Below are 17519 nucleotides of genomic sequence, written 5' to 3' on the forward strand. Positions count from 1 at the left end.
TTTCTTTATATTTTATCACTTAGTAGATGAACTTGAAGATCTTGAAGATTTCCATGTTGGAATCTTTGATAGATAGAAAAGGATTACTTAATGATTAAATATTGATCCCCTGTTCCTTTCTTTTATTTTCACTTTGTGTTCACTTGCTTTATAAACAGTTTGAGGATATTTCCAGTTGATATTAAAAATAGTAGCTCTTTGGATAAGGAAATAATATTGAAAAATAAATCCATATCTTACTAGTTAATTAGCAAGTTTCATTATGAGATTCAAAGAAAGTTATGCTTTTTGTTTCAAATCAACATATATATTTATCATGTGTGTAGATATACATATATACTTCAACTTTTTTATAGAAACAAATATATTGAGGGGGTAGAGAGAGGGTTCAACATTCAGAAGTAGACTCTCTTTTCAGCCACTTTGAAAGGATCCTGTTCTCTGGGGATCCGTGAGCAGAGAAGAGTCAGAGGTAGTTCAGTTCTCAATAACATTATCTGTCCTATCATTTCCTGCATCAGTGATTGTCTTCATGGAAATCCAAGATAATGCCAAGGAAACTTCAAAAGTGCAGAATGGCCTTTTCCATTGAGTATAACTTATTAGATTTCACTCGTATTCAAATCTCACTTACTACAAGATGTAGGAGGCAAAAAGTTACTTCCAATCCTTTTTGAAGTCTAAGTTTTTAACAATTAATTATTAATGAGTGTTCAAGTCGAGTTAAAGGATCTATTTCACTTAGCATTTTTACTTACTCAGGTACAGCAGCTCTTCAGTGCAGGACTGTTAATAAATATATAGATTCATTCTTTTCTGCATAGTCATATAATTTCATCCTTCATATGTTGTGTGACAATTTTTTTTCCTGGGGAGATGCAACACAGACTTCTATTCATACCAAATGGGGAACCCATGACAGATCAAAATACAGATACCACCCAAATCCAATGAATTTTATTAGCATTACTTACAGGAATATGGTCAAAAGGGTTATTTACAGAAGCAGAAATAACTCAAAGGCAGCTCACCAAAGCCCATGTCAGCATGGGTTACAGCTCACAAAGCTGGAACCTGGAGCACACTGCACAGCCTGCAGAGAGCTCAACAGGTTGGAGACTGTCCTTTCCAGGTGGCTCAGGTGTTCTAACCATCTTGCAGGCAGCTTTGCTGGCTTCTGCTTCTTCAGGCGGCGGGTCTTGCTTCAGAGTCCTTGCAGTTTTGCTTTTCTGAGAGTCTTCTATGCTTTCTCTGACGAGGTGGGACAGAACAAATCTTGTCAGTCTCAGTGAATTCTGAGGCGGTTTTAAGTTGTTTAGCTTCCTGGTTAAGGATCAGCATGGCAGGATTTAGTGTGTCAATCTTGAGGAAATTTACACAACAGCATATCAACTATGTACTTTTATTAAATAAAGATCTGATTTCTCTATCAGAACATTGTAGTTAGTGCAATTTTTATCCTAATTCTAAAATTTCCAATATCTTTTAATGAATGCTTTTAAAGAAATAAAATACTACATATTTTTAATTGCTTACATTTGTCAGGAAACTCAAACATATCCCGTGAGAGAAAGTAGCTTGAGCTATTTTACCTGGAGCCTGTGGTTATCCTAACACATCTGCTTATATATGCTCTCATCTCAAATCTAGCCTGACTGCTAGAAAATCATCAGCCATATCATTTATCTTTTAAGTAAATAAATTTCTGAGGCTCTAGGCTTTAATCTCTATGCAGGGATGTCCTTCTGTGTCATATCAGTAGTTAATATTATCCCCACTTGCCACTTTGCATTTATTACACCAGGAAACCAGGAAATATTTGGAAAAAGTATATAGAAGATGCATTGCATTATGGAACTTAGTCTGCTTTCCTAGGTTGCTTTCTGTAGCTTAAGTCTGCCATACTCTCAAATTTTAATATATGAAAGCTTTTCTCTGACCTCCTGTATGCACCTCACTTTCTCAAAGTATTTCATGCAAAATAGCTTCTCTTTATACCTACATATTGAATCTTGCCTAACATTCTAAGAATGAATATTTTGCTAAAATTCCTTTCCCGGGGCATAAGCAATATGTACCCCTTCTCTTAAGGTCCCACAATACCATCTGGGGTCACTGTGGGCTTCCTTCCTTACAAATGAGTGAGTGATCCTTTGCCAAAAAGCATGGCTTTGGAAGGCCTTTCCCAGCAGAGATGAGGTCTTCCCAGTAGCCACATAAATGCAGCATTCCCCTTCTGCTCTCCCCTGGCCTGTATATTATAGTCCTTCCCTGAGACCACCTGTAATGAAGACAGATTGTCTCTAATAGTGTAGAGCTCAGGTGGGGGTATTGTGACCTTCTCCCACCTGCTATGGTGTGTGTGTGTGTGTGTGTGTGTGTGTGTGTGTGTGTGTGAGAGAGAGAGAGAGAGAGAGAGAGAGAGAGAGAGAGAGAGACTCTGAATGAGAATTCCTGGTAAGAAGCTGCATCTGCAAAGACTGATTTATTGATTAAAAACTACATTGATGTGGAGAGGTTGGAGTGTTGCCTGTCCAATGTGGTGATATTTTAATTGTGTTGAAATGTGATTTTATTTGTATGTTAATAAATAAAGTTTGTCTGGAGATCAGAGGTCATTAGTGAGGCAGGAATAGAAGTCAGGTGGTGGTAGCCCACGCCCTTAATCTGATCACGTGGCAGGCAGTCTCTGTGTGGTCAAGCACAGCCAAGTGTGGTGACCCTTGAGTCTTTAATCGCAGTACCAACCATAGAGACCAGGAGGTCTGTATAGACAGGCACTGATGAGGAAGTCATGTGGCTGGGCTTAGAGCCAATGATAAGGCAGAAGAGGAAAGCAATAAAGCACAAGACACACAAGAAGGTCTCCCTCTCAGGGAAAGGACAATAGTGAGTGGTAAGCTAAAAGGAATTGTGGCTTTTGCTCTGATCTCCTAGCCTTTAGCTCTCTATTTGGCTCTGTGTTTCTTATTTAATAAGAATGTTTAGAAATCTGTCTATAGTCCAAAGGCTAATTTCCTTATCATAGGTCAGCATTAGCCCCCTCAATAGCCATTCCTTGCTCACCTCTGTTTTGGAACTAACATCCTCTGACTAATAGATAAAAGGCTTTTGAGTATATTACCTTAACAAAACACTAGCTCCGACCAACCCAAAAGAATATATCAGATAACATATGGGACCTATAGAAAAACTTCTCCTGTCTTGCTGTAACTGTATGTCTGATGTAATCACAGTTTAAAATGTATTTTAAAATGGCCTTGGTTTATGATTTTTGGTTCTGTGAAACTATGAAAATGCTTCCATACTGGCATGTGGAATTTGGAGGAAACTAAATCTGGGTTCCTGGGCCATGGCTGCTTTTTTTTTTTTTTTCCATAGACCCAGACCTTGACATTTATTATCTAAAAAAGCTACATATTTATTTTGCTTTCTGACTCTATGCTTGTGCCTTCAACACTTTCACAACAATTTTCTGCTCCTCAATAAGGAAAACCCACTTGATCCTGTCATGTCACAGACACACTTGGCACACATGGACCCTTAGCGCTGCTGACATGCTTCTTCATCTTAGACAATCTCATAAGGACTTTCCGGCTCGCAGTCTCATAGCAGGAACCCCTCAAAGCCTGCCTGGGCACACAGCACATTCAGATTTAGGAGCTCTCCCAACCTTCTTGGTATAAAGGTAAACAGTCCTGTTGCCAGAGGTTTGAGACAGCCTAGTTTTGTTAGAGGCCATATTGTAGGAAAGCCTATGATTGTATGTCAAGTGCTGGACCATTCTGAGTCCCTCCAAACACCATCCCCAGAAGAGCCCATGGCCACTTTTAAGTGTGGCTCAGGAATGTACCATCTCTTATTCCCTTTAAAGCGAAAGTTGTGATTTTTCATCAACAAGTCAACAAACTGAGCTGAGATAATTCTATATTGCAAGGAGGTACAGCTGAACAAGAGAGGAAAGAGCAGAGTGAGAGGAGAGAGAGAGGGAGAGAGAGAGAGAGAGAGAGAGAGAGAGAGAGAGAGAGAGAGAGAGAACTCATTTGCAGTCAAATTCCTTACAATCCTATCTCTGCCTCCCCAGTGTTAAGATTGCAGCCACTCTTGTGGTTTTTCCAACTGCCTTATGTTTATATGTATGTATGTATGTATGTATGTATGTATGTATGTATGTATGTATGATGTATGCATGTATGTATTCAGTTATTTGTCTTCAAATTTTTATAGAATTCTGTTGTCATTAGTAGTTTCTCTTTTCTTTCTTTCTTTTTTTTTTTTCCTTTTGGAATCACAGCCCCTAATTCTCTTCTTTCATCAGCTTGATATATGTGAGGGTAGGAGATTTAGAGAGTTGCAGCTCTGAAAAAGTAGGGCTCAGCATAGTAATTCAGTGTGATGGAAAACACGGTTTCATTTGAAATTAACATACTAGATGATGTCAGATACCAAAGAAACCAGGTACCAGTCTCATTCAGAACCTGCGGGTCCTCCCAGCACTTATCAACAGACCCTAAACTTCTCCAGCCCAGGGTTCCTGCTTCCCTTCCTTTCTCCCAGCCTCTGATCCCTATATAACTCAGACATTTTGACCATGTGCTCCCTTGGTCCTCTTGGCTCCCTCTCTCCTCTCTCTTCTTCTCGTCCTCTCTTGTCTCCCTGCCCCCACACAGACCCTCTCCTCTGATGGCCTGGCCAGATGGTCTATTTTGTTGACCATGTTCAGCCTGAAGCCTTTCAGATTCCTTCAGCTGTGCTGTCTATCATAGCTACAGTAAAACCTTCTCAACCATACCTCAGAGCAGTCATGTCCTCATTTCATTCAGATGATTATTAGTTTTAGTTGTCACTTTCTTTCCCAAATAACTTAGAAACCTCCCTCAATTGATAAGATTTGTTAAGAATTCAAAAGAATGTGATGCTTAACAATTTTGGAGACAAAAGTTTGGCTGGGAATGTGTAATAAGAAAGGGCTTTGGAAATCGTAGGAGCAACCTTAAATTCAAGATTGCCTTTTCCATGACTGAACATAACATGAGAATCCATGAGCGAAGACTGTTAACAAAGCCTTACAGAATCCATCTATATGCTGCTTCCCAACGTGTCCTCCAAACCTCCCTGTTACTACTGACACTTGCTCTTCACTTTCCTCTCTTAACCTTCTCTTCAGTCATTGTGATTTTATTAAATGCATTTTAAGTCTTTCTTCACCTTAAACTTTAAGACATCGACTTTATGTTCTGCCTTTTTGCTTTAGTGGCTCTGATTCCTATTTAGAAAACGAGGAGAAAATCAATTTGCTTTATATTAAAAAACAGAAGACTAAAATAACACTACCATAAGCCCCAGAGATGAAGTATATATTGATACAAAAACATAGCTTTTTAACTCAAAAATACGAAAAAAGATCTAGGTCTTCTGGAGCCAAATTTATGTAATCATGGATGGGACACACAGATTTAAGTGTCTCCAAGTTCATGTTTGTAAAGACATGGAAGCAGTTTCATGAAGTTTTAATGGTAACAGAACAAAGAAAGTTATTAATCAAGGTATTTAAAAAAACACATTGGTAAAAACATCAAAGAGTTGGGTTAGTCAGACAGGATGCCTCAGATCCTATCTGATAGTATCCTTAGCCCTTTGATTGTTGGAAAATAGGTTAATACATTCCAAAGATTTTATCTGCTTATCAAGATTTATATCTGATAGAGATATGCGAAAGGAATGGCACTAATTTAGGTGCCAAAGATCACTCAAGATAAATTATAATTAGACTCTGTATCTGCATTCAGTGCTTTCCATAGTCCTTAAACTTTTAATCAATTAGCCCAATTAGCCATGGTAAAAACAAGGCCTTTCAGCAATTATCATTAACACTTATAAACAAAATGTTTTTTTTGAGATCATTGATTATTGATACACTGGTAATTGTTTTAGATTTTATTTTGTTTGTTTGCAGGTTAAAATACAGAATTGAAAGCCATTTAGTGTTAGTGGGCTGACATTCTGTGGACAAACGGCACTAATAGTTACTTGCAGAACCAACACCTTCTTTCTTGCTGTTTTCATTTTTTATTTTCTTTTTCTTTTAAAACAGTGTAGAGAATCTGTCCTTCTGGTTTTGGCTGGTGACAAACACCATAACAAAATGGACAGATTTCTTACTACTGTTCTTGATACTTTTCTTTCTCGTTTTGTCATCTTTTTTGATTGTTTTGATTTGTTTGTTTGCTTTTTCTCCATGAGAAACTTAGACTTACTTAGTCTTCTTTTATACCTGCAGTATTCTTCTCCTCTGATTTTCCTCTCTACATGTAAATATGGCACATGGTTTTTTGAAGGACATCTTTATTTCCCCAAATACTTTATTTCCCCAAATTAATATGGTGAGACCACCACAGGCCAATGGAAATGCTTATATTTTTTGTGGTTTAAGTCTTTTTATGGCTTTCTTGAATGTTTTCCATGCTATGTAGTGGGTAGCCATTCCAGCTTTGACCTGGAAGTTCCAACCCCCATTGAGCCTTTGGTAATGGTCACGCCTATAAGGCAGGGCTGAGAGAGAATGCTGAGGACCCAGAATCCCAATGCAGATCTCTTGGTTCCTGGACCCTGGATGCTGGAGGTAGACCAAGCAGAGTTCTCCAGAGAACACTGCTAGACTGTGCCACACCTTTCCCAGGCCCTGCAACCTACCTAACCCTTCACTTGTAAGTTACCCCACAAAATAAACCTCCCTTTTAACTATGGGGAGTGGCCTTAATAATTTCACCAATAATGCTACTTTTTCTTTTTCTACAGAATGCTTTCTGCAAAAATGTGTTATGAATTTCAAATAATTCCCTTTTACTATCATGCTATACAGTAACATTCTTTGCTTCTGCTATTATTCTTTTGAAGAAGGCATAAGAATGATCAAAGGATTATAAACTCTACAATATAAATGACTGCCAATTGAATGACACTATAGTAATTGAGAGATTTAAATGAGTGTTTTACATGTACTTTACTATATGCAAAATGTAAAATTTTTACATTAAGTAAATTAAAATAAGAATGTCTATTTACTAAAATTCAAATATAAATTTTACTTATACACATATACAATCCTTCAAAAGTTATAATATTTTCTATATGAATACTTCCAATTTGATACCCTTTTATATGATTTCCTCTGTGTAGACAGAGCATGGGTAGCTTCTCCTTTCCTTTATAAAATTCTTTGGGGAGTGCATGTTAGTAGCTAACAAAGCAGTGTTTGTCTAGAAAGGGAAAACAATTTGACAATAAAAGTATTGATAGATATTCTTCACAGAAGACTTGATGAAATAAAAACTATACCCACAATAAAATATCCAAGGTAATTTCTTGTGAACGCACATAAGTGGCCTTTAAATGTTTTGCTTGAGTAGTAGGTTATAAGAATTCTTCAGGGTCTAATTGTATTGGTGAAATATGACACATACTTTTGTTAGAAATAAAACTTTTTCTGGTACAATTTGCTGCATATATGTAAAAATAATTGCAATCCTTAAGCAATGTAAAGTGACGGTTTGATCAAAATTCTCAGTGTTCTTGTTCATTAAATCCTAATAATAATATTTATTTAATGCTTTCCATCATCCCAGAAATTTTAGTTATGTATTTTATCGCTGTGCTTTTGGGGAGAACCATCACTGTGAAATGGCAGTGGTCTTTATGAGAAGGCTGTACTACATCTGTTACAGGCTTATTTATCATAGAGGTCTTTTCTCTTATGCTATGTTTTCTAATATGATTCCTACATTTTCTTTTAACTGATCAAATGTTGCTGTAGAATTGTCCCTGGATACATTCTAATATATATCTTAAAATGAGTGTTATTTTTCCATTCATTATCTAAAATTTATTGTGAGACCCAGAATTCTCAACATTTTGAACATATGTCTTCTACTACCATGTATGTGTTCTGTAAGAGACAAAAAAGTATATAAAGATTAAAAATGTTAGAGGCAGCAGATGAATGACTTCATTGAGTTGTAGCCAAAAGAATGAGAGTGATTGACTACTAGAAGTGTCTTAGAATGACATGCACTAGAGAAGGAAGCCCTATTGAGTGAGACTCAGAACTGTTCCATATAATAATAATACCTACACACCTTATTAAACTCCTAGAAGTTGAGCTGCTGCTTACTAAGAGTCTTCCTCACACCTGACCAAGGTCATGCTCCTGGAAGTTACTGTGCATGCTACCAAAGGAGAAAGGTAAATAGCAACCCAGCTATAAATGATGGGACCTACAATGATGGCAAGATCAATAGTGGCACAAAGCTTGTGGGAGTAACCAACTAACATTAGACTGGATTTAAGGCCCACTCCATGAGATGAAACCCCTTCCTGAGAAGGCTTGAGTGACCAAAAACATGAGACTAAATAGGCCAGAGATGTAGGGGAAAATCAAATACTGTTAATGTAGGAATAAATATGAAATGACTCTCCATGACATTCTGCTATCCTCATAGAGCTGTGTCTTGCTCAGCCATCATCAGAGAAGCTTCTTCTAACAGTAGATGAGAATAATATGGAGACTCAAAGCTGGACAATGTTCATAGAGTAAGAGATCTTAGTACACTCAGTCCTAAATGGATGTCTCCACAAAATCTCTCTTTAGGACTCTGGTAACCCTGTGATAAAGAAGGCAGAAAGAGTGTAATAACCAGAGGGCATGAAGGACACCAAAGGAATAAGACCTTCTAAACACAACAGGACCAAGGCACCCATGAACTCACAGAGACTGTGGCAGTACCTGCATGGTACAGAGATGAGAAGTAGACACACATCCCCATCCCTAACCCAGAAGCTATCTCCAATTAATAACCACCTGCAGCTGAAAAATTAGGTTTTTTTTTCCAATGGAGTGTCTTTGAGTATACAAACCTCTTATGGGTAGACCACATGGCCAGCAGTAGATGCCTATACAGAATGAACCTATGACATTTTAGATGTTCTTTGTCCCATAATGCTTTGTAAGATCTTAAAAAAAAACTGTACAAGTCCTTTGAGTACATTTTATGGCTTCCAGTTTTGTGTTTTTTATGGATTCCTATGTATGTGATTATGTGTCTCTGCATCTGTATGTTTCTTGTGCTTCTTCTTTGGCTGTTTTCTTTTCTTTTTTTTTTTTGCTTCTTGGTCTTATTATGTTTGTTTTATCATCTTATTTTATTATTATTGTTTAGATGCCTGCTTGTTTTTCTAATGAGAGAGAGCAGAGAGAAGGGAGAGAGAGGAAAAGGAGAGAGGGAGAGAACGAGGTAGAGAAGGAGAAGGGTATAGTTTCATCATATTTGAGGGAAGGTGGGAAGGATGTTGAAGGAATTGTGGGAGGGAAAACCATAATCAGAATATATTATATGAAAAGTCTAACTTCAATAAAAGAAAACCAGAAAAGAAAGGATAGTATATATAAAGTCAACAAAGTTCTCTTTAGCAATGAAGAATTAGCTGTTGAGACAGATTAAAGCCTATATATGTCTAAATTCACAAACATTTTCTGGTTAAATTATAAGCTTTTAAGACACAGTTCAAAATCCAATTTCATCAGGGTTATTAAGTTTTCAAGTAGCACTTTTAGAGGATTGTGACCTAATCAAAGCAAAGACAATAAGATAAGAGATAATGGTTACTCTCTGAGTTTACAGAGTAACACACTTATTTTTGAGTCAAGGGTTGACTATACTTAGGGCAAAGGACAACAGAAATCTAAATGTCACTTTTAAGCAAACCAGCAACATAGCTTATCTTTGTAATTATGATTCTGTGACAGGCTTTTTAACATGCCATTGTTATTGATCTCCATAAAGATAAAAGCTTAGCTAAAAAGTGAGTTAAAGTGATATTTATCCTATTATTTGAGATATTCATTTTTATGTTGCCCAATGTAATAGAATAAAATATTATATTTTTGATAAATTATAGGTATACCAGAAAATAGTAAATATATTATTGAGTTTGACATTTTATAAATATACTTCTCATTTTGTTTAAAAATTCATGTGTTTTATTTAATTGATATAATTTCCACATGAGAGAGCTAAGTTTGTCTTATTTATTATAGAAGCATATTAATAATATATTTGCCTTTTTATTGTAACTGAAAATATTAATTGGCCCATTCTAGAACATAGTTACTATTATCAGTTAAAGTATCCTGATACATTCAGTTTCATAAATTAAGGTTGCAGTTTGCTTAATAGGTCCTTGGTATTTATTAATATTGTATTTGAACTCATTTTCAGTATTTATCATATAAGTAAATATATTGATTGTGATCTCATCAGTAAACAAAACTGGTAACTTTTACTTATATTTAGCTACTCTAATGTGTCTTTTCTTAAAACATTCTGACATAGGCCCCTGAGTTATTATTAACTATAATACATTTTCCCCATGGTATGTTGAGCTAATAAAGACAGTCAAACAAAACATTATACATATAGGAGCTTGAGTGATGGCTCAGTAGTTAAAAGCATTTGCTTCTCTTGCAGAAGACCTGCTTTTGGTTCTAGAACCTACATGGTTCCAGAGGATTCAACACTATTTTCTCTGGTCTCTTTGTACATTAGTAATGTCCATGGCATATTCATGAGAAAATACTCATATACATTAAATACAAATTAAAAAATAGATTGATATTTCATACACTGAACAGTTATTTGCCATTAAATTTTAAAATTAATTCATTAACAACATATTCTTAACATTTAGAGCTCAGGGAACATTGCAGAAGAGGGAGGGAGAAAGATTTTAAGAGTCAGATGATGAACACATCTTAAATAACACAGTCTTTTCTAAAACAAAACAAACAAAAAAGGGCACAGAGAGAAATGAAGTGTGAGTGTCCTGGAGTTGGAGAGTAATTGGAGTGAGGAGTGGAAGATAAAAATTATCAAGATATCTTATATAAAATTCTTGAAGAATTTAATAGAAATATTAGAATAAAAATGACACACACATATATATACATATATATGTATATATATATATATGTTAAAAAACTTGTTAGACAAAATCATTCTGTAAAAAATAACAAATGAGAAATAATAGAATTTGCTCTTTTTTTTTCCTTTTTTATTTATTATATTTGTGTTTTACTTTTACACATCAGCCATAGGTTCCCCTGTCTTCCCCCCTCCCACCACCACCTTCCCCCCAGGCCCTCCCCTCCATTTCCATCTCCTCTAGGGCCAAGACTCCCCTGGTGTTGAGTTTCTGTACAAGAATGGCTTTCTTTTATATCACAAGAACTAAAGAAAACATTTTTAAAAAGTGAAGGAAAGAAACCTGGTACTTCTCTTAATCTTTTGTTTTAACAATATTAAATTGGCAGCTTGAGAAACAATGTACAGGGCATCTTTATACACTTTCTTCTACCCATTTTGTTTCTTTTACTTATTTAATATCTATTTAATACTGTCTATAAATGCTGAGGAAGCTAATGCGAATGGGATTGCTATTGCAAATGTCATGCTTGACTGTGGGTTAAAGACACATTAATAGCCCTGATGGGAGGAATTGAGTACTACAGTGAAGCAGAGAAGTACATTTACAAAATCCAGCTTGTGTTTGAAGTGGGTGGGAGAGTCAAGAAAGAGAGGACAATAACACACAGTCATTCTACATTCTTGCAATGTGAATTATTTGTTTGAATTTTTAGGAATTTAAAGACATTAGATGTAATTTTTTATCGTATAGCATTTAGAATTTTGCTAGTTATGAGACTAAATATTTGACTGACCAATTCTCTTTTAGGCTACTTAGCACCAAAGTTTCTTACTCTGCACACTGTCCAGTTGTGGGTCCCAGTGTCAGCTGTCATCTACTGAAGAAGAAACTTCTCTGGTGGAGACAGATTGGCACATTGATCTATGAGTATAGCAGCATGCCACTGGTAGTCGTTTTATTGTTCTGTTCCTTTAGGAGAATAATAGTAGTATGTTTTCCCTTAGGCCCTATGACCTATCTAGTCTCAGGTTCTGGGATTCCATCTTGTGGAGTGTGTCTTAAAATCCTATCAAAGAGTAGAGTTATGTAGTTTGATGCCAGAGATTTTACATTCAATGAGTGGAATTTGACAACACAGAATTTTTCAAATAATTTTGAATTTAAGTTGAAAAATCAAGTTACTACAAATTGAACGCAATACAAAAATTTTCACCTTTCACTTAATTAGCTGAAATTTAACCCCTGGTGGAATTCACGGAATTTGTTTTGAGAATATAAACACAAGTTTGAGTGAAGTAAAAAAAGAGTAAAGTTGAGGCACACAATCATGTTCTAGTATTTAAGTTTTTATTTTTCTTGAAGGATCTTTCCTGTCTTGACTAAGGTTGCAAACAGAGTGATAAAATTGACAAAATAATTGACCATATAAAGACTTGATGCAAAATAGCATGGACTTTGCTTTGTTTTTGAGCTATTGCATCTTATTTCTATGTATGAGTGTCTGTATTTATATGTATGTATGAAATTATCATCACATTACTCACTCACTGTTATGTTCAGCTACTCTATAGAAATTCATTGAAAAATATGTAATTGTCTTACCACAATTACATTGGTTTCATCCATTGTTCACTGTGGAACAGCTCATGCAGATCTTTCCAAATGATGGATTTTTTCCTACTTAGTCACAAAGCACTTCTATTAATAGTTGTTTTTTAAAAATTTTTTCTTTCAGCATTTCATAAACATGTTTTGATCATATATCCCCCCCCAAATATTTCCCATATCCACTTCCTTTATCTACTCAGCCAACTTTACCCTTCTGTTCTTTTTAAACCCTTTAACGTCATTTTGTGCTACATACATATTTTTAGATGTGTGATTTTTCTACTGGAGAGTGATCAACTCTGCCAGGGTCTACAGTATTATAGAAAACTGTTTCTGCCCATCACAACAACTGTCTGTTTGTAATCTCTCCATGACTAGGGAATTAACTATGTACTCAGTGCTCCTCTCCACGTTAGGATTTAGTCAAGCTTGGACTTTCACAGCTTTTGGGTATGCTATTGCAACCCTGTAAGTGTATTTGTGCAGCTGTCCTGCTATATCCAGAAGACTGCTTGTGGCTCTTACACTATTTCCAACCTCTCTTCCACAATGATCTCAGAGACTATGGAGGGGATACAACACACACACACACACACACACACACACACACACACACACACACACACACACACACACACACAACCATTCTGCATTCTCTTATTCTCTCTTTACTTTGGCCTCTGTGCTAATCAACATCTACTGCAAATAGAGTGTTCTCAGATGATGGTTGAGAGATGCATTGATTTATGGGTTTAATGTAAAATGTAGGATTGGGTTTAGTACTGTGCTTCTTTAGCAGAATAATAGTATTAGCTTCTCCCTCAGAGCATATAATCTGTGTCATCATGGGTTCTTGGAGCAATAATTGTGATAGGAGGCTTTCGTTTTGAGGATCAGTCCTCACATCCAACGAGAAATTGGTTGACTACTCCTATGGTGTAACTGTCACTCTTGCACCAGTTGGTGTATCTTGACAAGCCAGCAAGTTCACAGGGTTCAGAGCTGTGTGTGACTTATGATTTATATCAATGTCCCTTCTCAACACACATAAAAATCTGACATCAAGAATAGCTTACTTCATTTGGAGGTGTTGGCCAGCAAGTTCCTACATATACCCAAATTTGGGAGACCTGCTCCCACTTTTACTCCAGGGTACTCTTGAGGAGGGGGAAGTGAGAAATAGTCAGATAGAAGGACAGAGGGGAGAGAGACAGATGGAAACACAGGGTAGCTCACATCCACTGGCCTCTCCTGTCTTTGTAAAAGAGCTTTTTAAAGGAATGCCAAGGGGTGGAGCAAAAGACCTCCCCCTAGCACATCCAAGTACAGACCCTTCCAAGCATCTGGTAACCATATATAGGGTCAATCTACCTCCCTCATGCAGTTGGGTAAAGTAAGCTCAGTTCTCATTAGGAAACCTCTTTGGGCTCCCACACCCAAACATGGCAAGCTCTTGCCATTGCTCTTGGTTATGTTACAGAACATGATAGTAAAATCCTACTGATGAGTATGCAACATACTTGTGACGTAGAAAAATGATGAAATCAAGCTGGTATGGATCTGAAGCTTCAGAACCATTTGGCTAGCATTCATAGTTCTGAAAGGTACTGTGCACATTAATAGTTACATTTTTTTGCCATCCACAATTTTCAAACTACTTCCAGTATTTAAATACTTCATATTATTCATCTACTTTTCCTCCTAATAGTATTACAGACCAGATAAGATTTCTAGAAAATTTCTTAAAGGTGTTATTTAAAAAAGGGGTAAAGGCCCAAGAAACCTTAACAGGAAAGGAAAGTTTGGGGAGCTGATGGGAAAGAATATTTGCATAATCTTTAATTCATATATTGAAGAACTCTGGGCTCTGATAGTATTTGTTTTTGATATGTGGTTAATTGTTTCCGATCAAGTCATAAGGTTAGACCCCATGCTGATATAACTAAGAAGATGAAGAAAGCCACAGAGTTTTACTTCAATATCTACCCATGTAAGTATATGAAGTATAATATGGCTATAAGCTAGGGCATAGACCATTGTTAGGAATCAAGTTTAAACCTTTTGACTATGGATTTTCCAGCATCCATATCTTTAAAAATGTCTGAGGTTTTAAGCCACATTGTCGGTGGTATTTTATAAGTAGTAGCCTGAGTTGATTAAGGCAGCAGGAAGTCTCCTAAGATCATGGCTGCTGCTGCATGCTTCCAAGATAAGAGAGAAAGTGTTTTTGTGAGAACCTGCAGAGAGATATATTTTAAGTGTAATTAATTTTGTAGGAGAAGTTGTTTCAAAAGAAACTCCAAGCTTATGGAGGAGAACAAAGAGGAAAAAAGGAAGCTTGCCATACTGGTCTTGCTATCATCTTCCAAGGCTAAACACAAGAAAGTATCTTAGGGAAAAGGAGGATATCATTACTAAAGTCCCTGTGGTTATTCTCTAGGAGGGTACAGCAACTGCTGAGACACAGAGACAAGATTTGGATGAACACACAGCAAAATGTAATTGTAGTTTGAATTGGAAGTATTAATCTATATTGAGATTGATCAAAATATTAAAGCCTAAAAGCCAAAACTTCCCCTGTGCTTCTTAGTAAATAAATGCATCATACAGATAATGTCTTTTAGGTTATATGCAATATCAAAAACATTATTTTCTTTTGGTTTTCTGAGATGCGGTGCCTCTGTGTATCCCGAGGTATCCTGGAACTTGCTCTGTAGACCAGACTGGCCTTGAACTCACAGAGATCCATTTTCATCTGCCTCCCAAATGCTGAGATTAAAGACACGTTCCACAACTGCATAGCAAGGAAATTTTTAATAGAAAATATTTTTGATTTACAGAAAATTGCAAAAATAGTGCTATAAAGAACATGCATATATCATTTTCTCCAGATATTTATATTTTCAAGACTTTATTACATTTAGTTTAATAGAGGCTCATATCTGTATCTTTCAAATATTCAATATACTATATAATTTTTTAAACAGAGTATGGACTTTGCTGACTCTTGACTGAAGAAATTGCCCCATGCAAAAATTGTCATGTGCAATGAGTGCATGGTCTCTGCACAAAGTCTGGTGTGGTGATGGATACTCATTTGTCCTACCAAATAAAATCATAATTGCTCAGTGTAAGGCTTGAAATTTTCATGTAGAACATTACTCATGATAAAAGGTACCTCAATATTTTCTGAGCCATTATAATTTTATTTTGCTAATTCTGACTGTATGACTCATACTAAAAGTAGAAATTAAATGCTCCTAAGGCTGTGCAAAATCAACTCTGTTTTCCTATATCCTGGGCACTTGAAAAAGGTTTCATTGAATATCACATCTTTGCCTGACAGTTCTCTTCTTTATTTCAGTGTTCTATTTGTGCCATGTTTTTTAAGTTGTTTTTGAAAGTAGAAAGGAAATTCTATTTTTCTTGCATTAAGATGGTAGTTTTTATCTTTGTTTGAAGTCCCTAAAAATTTTATTTTAAAACTCTAATAATGTTATGAGATACATGCCAGAGTTATTGAAATGTTGTACTTACATTTTGCTATATAGGATCAAGTCTTATTTTATTTGGGAGGGGGGATTTTCTCACAGCCTCATACTTTATAATATTTTAATCCCTTTTATACTCCAATTATAATTATTTTAGTCTTCCTTTGACTGTTTTTCTATGTGAGCAGGTTCATACTCTCCCTTTCCTTTTTAAACATGATTTTTATTCATTTGATGATTTTAATTCTTTATGCAATGCCTTTATTAATTTTTCATTTGAATCTGTTTCTTTAAAATTCATTCCCATAGACTTCGTATCTGATATTCTTTTCATTCAGTTTCCCCCCAATGTCCATTAAATTCTCCTTCCTTTTCTTCCTCTAGGTCTGGTGTTGACATTAGTTTTTGCTTTATTCCTTCAAAGTGTTTATGTCATGACCTCAAGTGCATATGTTTTAGAATGTTTAATTCAACTTAAATGTTCTGTTATTTCTCTTAGCCCATTTTTTAAGGAGGCAGGTTTCTCAGCAGTGTATCTTATCGAGTTGTATTAGATTCAGTGTTAATAGCAGAACAAGCCTGAGCCAGATTCTATGATACTAAATGTATTTCTGTTAAGGACTGAAGAAGAAAATGGATGGACCCACATTTGTTTGATGATTGACCATGGAATTGAATATGGAGATTCTCAACTGAGCTCCAAGATAGAGATTTATAACTCAGTGTTACTTAGAATTAAAGTGACAAAGTAAGGATAAAACCCTGAAGATGCTCTTTTAGTCATTTCTATTACTAAATAAAGGGAAGATCATTGTATACACTGATTTCTGAAATGTCTGTAGTACCACATATCACTGATTTCATGTTATGACATGAATCATAGGATCAGCATTGATACTGTCAGAATGTTACATAATAGCATTTAAAATAATTAACAAGGCATGTTTAAATAAATATGGACATATAAAAACATTATAAGTTAATTTAAATAACTCATTCATAGAGTACTTTTGTCTTTTAATCAGTAATACCTGGGTTTTAAAAGAAAAAAAACACAAAGAAACAATTACGGTAGTGAAAACAAAAACAATATTTTATTACTATTTGCTTTTTATGTAGTGATAAATATAGATTCAAGTTTGTGATTTGGAAAAATGGAGAAGTTAGCTCTTTATAAAAATAGAATGATTCAATATGCTCATGTGTCCCTCTAAATGGATAGAAGTGACCTTTATTTATATTTCTATATTTCATGCCCCTTTGAACACTTCTTGAATCTATTTGAATCTAGATAATACTATTGCAAAAATTAATTTCACAGTGTAATTCAGATCTAGAGTAATGTTTATGATTTATGATACTTTTGTTGGAACTTGGTGTGTCTCTTCATTAGTTGAAGTGTCTTGACTCAGTGCCAATATTGAATTCAAAAATAAACGT

The 17519-nt window shown here is 35.6% G+C and overlaps 1 protein-coding gene and 1 pseudogene across 4 annotated transcripts in view; one reads left to right on the top strand and one right to left on the bottom strand.

Annotated features, from left to right (window-relative positions):
* Positions 1-17519, top strand: part of Galnt13 (polypeptide N-acetylgalactosaminyltransferase 13) — a 597204-nt gene that overhangs the window by 159826 nt on the left and 419859 nt on the right. The gene's annotated exons all lie outside the window — the stretch shown is intronic.
* On the bottom strand, positions 3422-3784 carry LOC118582752 (annotated as a pseudogene).

This window comes from Onychomys torridus, chromosome 4, assembly GCF_903995425.1.
Source record: "Onychomys torridus chromosome 4, mOncTor1.1, whole genome shotgun sequence".
Taxonomy (NCBI): domain Eukaryota; kingdom Metazoa; phylum Chordata; class Mammalia; order Rodentia; family Cricetidae; genus Onychomys; species Onychomys torridus.